Here is a 7,279-nt window from a genome sequence, read left to right as displayed (position 1 = left end):
ACATCACCATAAAGCCAGCGGAGTGAAGGATTCTGGTAATTCAGCACTGTCAAACTGCATGTGTTAAAATATCCGTTAGGAAATATATCTACACACCCGACCAGTAGCTATACTGCTTCTCCTTCGAGGGTCATGGAGGGGCTGGAGCCAATCCCAGCTGACGTTGGGCAAGAGGCGGGGAACACCCCTGGACAGGTTGGCAGTTTAACACCGGGCAGAAAGCAATCTTTTCATCCCCAAAAGAACAACTAAACACCACACAGCAGTCTGAACGATTAGCAGTGGGCCAGAGTGCAGTAAAAGTGTTTACAAAACTCCAGCATACACAGCAAAGACGGGGCACTATACTAGGTTTGTGGAGATGGAACCAGGCATGTGAAATATATACGAGTTAAAAATACTGAAGACCAATGAGTCTACGGTAATTTATGAAAGCTGGATTTATGTAGCAAGTGTTGTATCACTCAGGCTGCTCATTTTAATTACTGCTTTTGTTTTTGGCTAAATGATTTCTTGCTTCTGTCAGCACTTGAGTTCAAACTGAACAGTTTAAGGATATATAACCATGTTTGTGTCATTTAGCTGTTCCTGTGCATTTGAGAGTTTTACTCCCGACTTCCCAACTGTCGGTTGTTTGGCTGGAGAGATGCAAAAAAGATGAAAGTTTAATTTCAATAAGACGGGGCAAAGTGATGTTTGGGTATTTCGATGAAAATGTATTTTTTGCCAAAGGCCAAACAATAAATACAGCCCGACAACAACATCTGTATCTGGCACATCGCTCGTGTGACCATGACTCATTTAGTGAATTCTGTCAACAAGCACACACTGATCACCTTGTGAAAATTAGAATGAGTCTCAGTAGAGTGCAAAGTTTTGTCAAGGCCAAACAATCATTCATTTCTTTCTAGTTCTCAGGGAAAATAATAGGAAAAAGGAAGTCAATTGATAATCTGAACAAAACTGTACAAACTCTTACATAATCATTGACTATTCAGATTTAACATCTCACTCTGGGTCACATCTGGATCAGTATTAACTTTACACGTTTAAATGTGATTATAACAGTAACATTAATAAAAAAATAACACATTGAGCTGAAGAACAATGGAAATCTTGTAATTCATATTCTCTGTAAAATTCATCAAATCCTCACCATAAGGACAGATGTCTGCAACAGTTCAATTTACTCTGATTAAACCATGTAACATGAAATGGAAGCAGCACTGAATGTTGGACAACACAACAAGGAGTTTAAACAAAATTAATTCTGTGAGCCTACAGCTGCCACTGTTTTTACAGCAACAGCTGAGGGCAAACCATCCACACCCCTGAACATAGCCACAAACAAAAAAAAACGAGTTGGTAAAGCAGTTAATCTGGAGGGAAAGCCATTAACAGTTTATGCATGTCCCAAACGCCTCCGCTCGCCCTCCCCGCCAAGAAGTGCTTGTTCAATTTGTTTGAACAACAGCATCAGCCTGCTTCTTTATGAATGTTTAAAGGGCTCGTGTATCTTGAGATGACATGTGGTATTTTAGCGTATACGTGTGCAGCAACTTTTACGATGATTATTTCCAACAAGTTGAAGAGTTTATGGACATGCTCCATCAAACAATCAGATGGCAGAAGTCTCTTCACTAGAATCTGATAATTGAAATTCAAATGAGCACGTATCCACTACAAACATTTAAATCAGCCGGTAAGAGACTCATTATGCATAATAGCAGCCTCTTTGTGGACCTAGAATAATCTTAACAAACTGCGTGACAGCATAATGGAGGAGGAAAGATAAATATTCCTTCGGCAAATATTAAATCATATTCCATTAGCAGCCCCATCCCCACACTTGGCTTGCTCTTTAAACTTGTAGACACAAACTCTGTGGACAAGTTTGTTCGAGCAGCAAACAAGCAAACAACCTAACCCCGTCATCTATTAAGGTAACAAAAAATAATGAATTAATGACCTTGTTGCTAAAAATCCTCGAAATCAGAGTTTAAAAATCTAATCTGAAGAGGTAGCCACACTGAAATAGTTGGAAATGGATCAATGCAAGGATCAAGGATATAGATGTTACTCAAACACTGGAGGGACGTGACACTCACAGCTCTCATCGCAGAGATGGACCAGATATTTCAACTTTATTCGTGAAATAGTCAAATATAACGGTATTCCCAAGATGGAACATTTGTTTTTTTAGTTTTGACTTAATTCTCAACATTCTTGAGATGTATAATCGAATATCTTCCTCCAAATAGTATTCTATACAAACCACATTCCAACACAGTATCCTTTCACATTTTGGAATGAAAATGCTCAGATGTGTTTAACTCAACAGACAAATAATCCATTATCACAACTTGCACACACGATTTCTCTTAAATTAGGATTTAGACCCTAACAACAAGAAATACTGCTCTAGTTTTTGTAGATGTGAGTCTCCAGCTTTGTTTCTCTGGAGTATTAGGAAAAACCTAAAAAGTACTTATTTAGTTCCAAACCATGATCCTTCCTGACCAAGCAGTTTTTGTGCCCGTGTATTGAAGTTGTAGTCGTAATGAAGTGCATCGTGCATGCAGATAAATCAGGTATTTACTTAGTTTCTATTTCCTGGACTGTAAGGTAGAATTAATATTGTTTCCCCCTGTGTATTTTTTTTTAAGTTTAGCTTCAGCAGCTTTTGTAGATTCTGCAGCTGCAGCATAGCCCTGCAGTGAGAATTGTTTTTTCCACACAGGAAAAGGAAAACTGACTGTGGACGGGGTTAATGAACGTCCCAGAGCAGGAATAAAATATGTGGAGCGAATCCTTCACCCTTTTATCACAGAAGAATATCTGAATCTCAGAGGTTTAGCTGCGATACAAAGTGAGATCAAGACAGCACATATTTTTTTATCTCCTAAAGAACGAAAGATTCGATAAAGGATTCACGTTCAAGGAAATTCTATCCAGCCCATCTGTATTCACATTACAGTAGAAGGGGGAGCTTCATGTGCACATTACCAACACTCCTTACACAATAATGACAGCATGCCCACACGGACAGGATAACTTAATGGGCCTGATCGCAGAGTAGAGACCTCTCATTTATCTGCGTGCACGTGAGTGTGTGAGTACGTGTGTGTGTATAAGCTACGAGTTGGATGAAAAGACGGGTTACAACCCCACTCTGTGCAGTCCGTGTTCTGCAGTGGTCTGTCACATGTGAGGACGTGTCAATCAAATGTGTACATGCCCCGACAGGAATTCGATCATATTCTTCTCAGCTATTTTTAAACCACTCTCCACAGCTGCTTGTGCTGTCTCTTCCTGCCCTGCCTCACTGCCTGGTTCACACGTGGAGCATCCACACAAAATAACAAAATTGAACCCAATCATATGCTGCATAATTATCTTTAACATTAATTATATGCATCACATCTACACATATCTGTCACATGCATGATACACGTCTTTTTCAAATATGAAAACCCTGTAATGTGTGTATGTGCGTGCGGTTGCCACCTCGGCGACACTATTACAGCTGGTGATTTAGGACCGTCAAACCTCCGAGCCATTACTCTTCACACACACACACACACACACCACATTCTCTGCTCGTTCCTCTGCCTCACCTGGGCCGCAGTAGGTATTTACGTGTTCAGTTAGCTGTGCGACTGAAGAAGCCGGCCCATATGTCTCCCTGAACTCTCTGAATAATTTAGCTCAACAGCCATTCCTATAAAAACCCCATCTATATTAATGAGCAGCCTCCAACCATTTGGATCAGTGCATGAAGGTTGTGGTCCCTCCATCATGCTTGAGTTGTCGTAGAAAGCCCGACTTCGCCAGACAATCTCAGGCAGTGGATGTGAGGGGTAGATACAGTGTGAAAAACTGCTGTGTTCAAATTTAAAATCACACCTCCTCCCATTCATCAACAAGCTTCTGCTTTCACTTGGTGTCACAGACACACAGATCATCCCTCCCTTGCTCAAGCCAAGCTATTGTGAGGCATCTATTTAATATCATTCATGTAAAGGGTTTGGTTCGTTGCCCTTTCTGAAGAGCTTGAATAAAAGTTCACCCATGTGGAAATTAGGTTTACTGCCACAGCTGACTTGCAATTTCTGTAGCAAGAAACCCAATGATGTAATATGACCACAAAAAAAAAGAAAAAAGGGCCAGACTGACAGTTAATTAGCTTCATGATACTTGATGTACACTTTAGTTTTTTGTGCTTCATTTTATCAATAAAAGATCATGAAACATAGTTAAAAAAAACTGACACAAAATGTTACCATTTAGTTTTAGAATTTAGGACAAGACAGAGAATATCTGTGTGCCAGGTTTATAATCTGGGGCTGTGCTTGTCTGTGGGCTCCTAGGTATCTGAGCAACCTGATGGTGGACGTTGCAATAAAATCCCTGTAATAAAACTGTAATCAGTTTGTTATTACAGCATCTTTGGCAAATATACTCTTCAAATTTTTTTCTTTACCTTCTACAACTTCAGACTGTGCAAAAGTATTAATATTATTGCAATTACATTTTCATCAATAGCAATAGAACAAGATTTTAACATATATTGATTTATGAATTGTGGAAGCACAGAGAGGAGGTGTAACACATAATTGATCTACCTCAGATTTGTAAAATGTTTTGCTGTTCAAAAAGTTTAAACCCACAACCTTCACTCAGGAGCCAAAATGAGTCTTTAAATATTAATGACATTTAACTCGATATATATTGATATTAACTGTTTAGAACATTTTCCTAATTATATAATTTGGGCTATATTGTCAGCCCTTTAGAGCAAGAAGCTGATAGAATTAAGTTTAAACCACTGTTCTCCATTAATTATTGAATAAAAACACAAAAAACTATATGAAAATACTAGTTTCACAAATCCTGCCACTTCTTTAACATTTCCTTCAGGGTCTTCTCCAGCGTCCTTATGTGTTGATTGGAATTCTAAATATATGGCACTTTCTCTGAAATATTCATAACTCCGAAAAAGGCCTTCAGCTTGCTGGACCGTTTGGTCACGGTCCAGTGGCAGGAAGTTAACTGTACTCAGGGATCAATTTACTCTCCATCAGAACTCAGTTTGAATTGTTTATGAGAGTTGGGACATCTCCTCTGTTTTGTCTACGGAGCAGAAATGAGCTGAATTTCATTTGTGCAACTGATATGCATGTCCAGCACCATCAATCCTCCGCAACACTCGAGGAACACTACAAATACAGAAATCCATAAATGCGGAGGCTGTTTTGTTCAAGTAGACTAAGATCCAAGTAATTACTTTGGGAAAGTGGATGATATTTTTCATCAAGTGAGACACGGGTGGAATTAACTTCCTCTCTCATCTGTCTAATGAAATAACGCTGCTGCCTCAATTCATCACTTTTTTGTGCTTTCGAATGTTTAATCTGGGAAAAAGAAATCACAGAGCTTTAACGTTGTACTTACAGTAACAATTAGTAGAGCAAAGCATTTTGATTCTATTATTCCACATTTACCCTAAAAACCTGGTTCCTGACTTCACTTCAGAGACGTAGGAAAAACTGCGAAATACTGCAAAAATACCACACCTACACATTCGCATTTCTTTAGATCCGTATTCTAAGCCATCATCTTCCCCCCCCTCAACGCAATACACAAAATGTAATTGTCATGACATTGAGGTTATAAGTTGTTATTATAAGTTATTTTTAAACTAATCCTATTAAATTGCTTTTATTGTTGGCTATGAAAAGGCTGAAGGAACAGAGTTTTCCCGCTGATGCCTTTATGATGTGTCAGGTTCAAACACTTGCGATGCTATGAAGCCACTATAGTGGGACAAACAGCTATTGATCACCACCAGTTGGGTGAATTGTCTTGAAATGAAGATTAAAGAGCAGTCCTGTGCAGAATTACTCGGACTGCCCGATCCTTTCAATCTCTCGCGCTTTCTCGTGTTCTAATAAGCATCCAATAACACTGCGCCATTCCTCAGTGGAGCATCTGCTGCCACGGCCGGCCATTTGTCTTTATGGTTAGTAATTCACTTAGAGAGAGGAACAGTGTATGGCCCAAACTTTCATCAGAAGAAATGAGGTTGTTATATTTGAGAGCAAATGAAATGAGTGTAGGAAATGAATAAGCCAGGAAATAAAAATGGAACCTAAGGAAAAATGAGAAACTCCACATGGCCAACCACAGAAATTCCTCCAGGAGTGCTGCTGTACACTGCAATAATGGGTATGTGTATATGAAGCACTTATTCACTGTCAGCATCCAACAGCTTGCATGTACGTTGCGTGGCCGCCATCCAGTGAAACAGTTTGCATTCCTGTCTGCCACCTGTCCTGTCTGAGCCCTGCCGACATATCTATGAGAAGAATAGGAGCTCGCCCCGGAGATTATTCCTCAACGCCTTCTGGCACCTGCAGTAAAACTGCTGTAATCACTGTGCTCTTTTAAACCCAGAACGCGGTGGCCTTTCTTCTGCTGCCAAATCCACCGTGACAAAGAATCTCATCTGCTGATATAGAAGTATTAGTCCTCCTTCATATTTTGTCTGAATGGCAAAAAGCAGCATGTCTAATTGTAGATTTCTAGTAATAAATAGAGCCTGACCGATTTATTGGTTTGCTTATGATATTGGCCGATATGAGCCAAATGCCAAATTTTCTGCATTGTCAAATGCAGAAAAGATGTGCATTTATGTTTACATTCAATATTACAAAATTCTGTTTATCGTCTTAATACAAGTTCTATATATCTGGTTGTATGTGTTATTGTTTGTATGTGTTAAGTTGTTTGTAGTAAAGTTTATTAAAATATATTAATAAATAATATCTAAAGTAAATTTCTGTCATAATGGTTCGATAAAGAAATCTTAGGAATGATTGCCATTTGTTTATATATACATTAGCTACTAAATCGGTAGCGTATATTGGTATCAGCCAACCAAAATACGTAATGGTTTAATGTTTAGCTCACTGTGAAGATATTTAAACATGCACATATAATGTGCTGCAGCTTTGATGGCTATATAAGGAAAGTCTTTTTCTTGCTCCTGCAAATCAGGTGCTTCATTAAATCTATATCTCAGAAGATATGTAATGATGCATCCTTCACTTTCAATAAATGTTAATCATTCCCACACACCAAGGACCTGCTGTAGCTTCCAGAATGCAAAGCCAGACACAATCATAAAACTACAAACAGAAGAAATATAACACATATGGCTCTGTCACTCTATTACCAGCGACTTAGCTTTTGCACTCTGAAGTAAAAGGTATAACTA

This window comes from Hippoglossus stenolepis, chromosome 6, assembly GCF_022539355.2.
Source record: "Hippoglossus stenolepis isolate QCI-W04-F060 chromosome 6, HSTE1.2, whole genome shotgun sequence".
Taxonomy (NCBI): domain Eukaryota; kingdom Metazoa; phylum Chordata; class Actinopteri; order Pleuronectiformes; family Pleuronectidae; genus Hippoglossus; species Hippoglossus stenolepis.
This window is presented reverse-complemented; position numbering follows the sequence as displayed.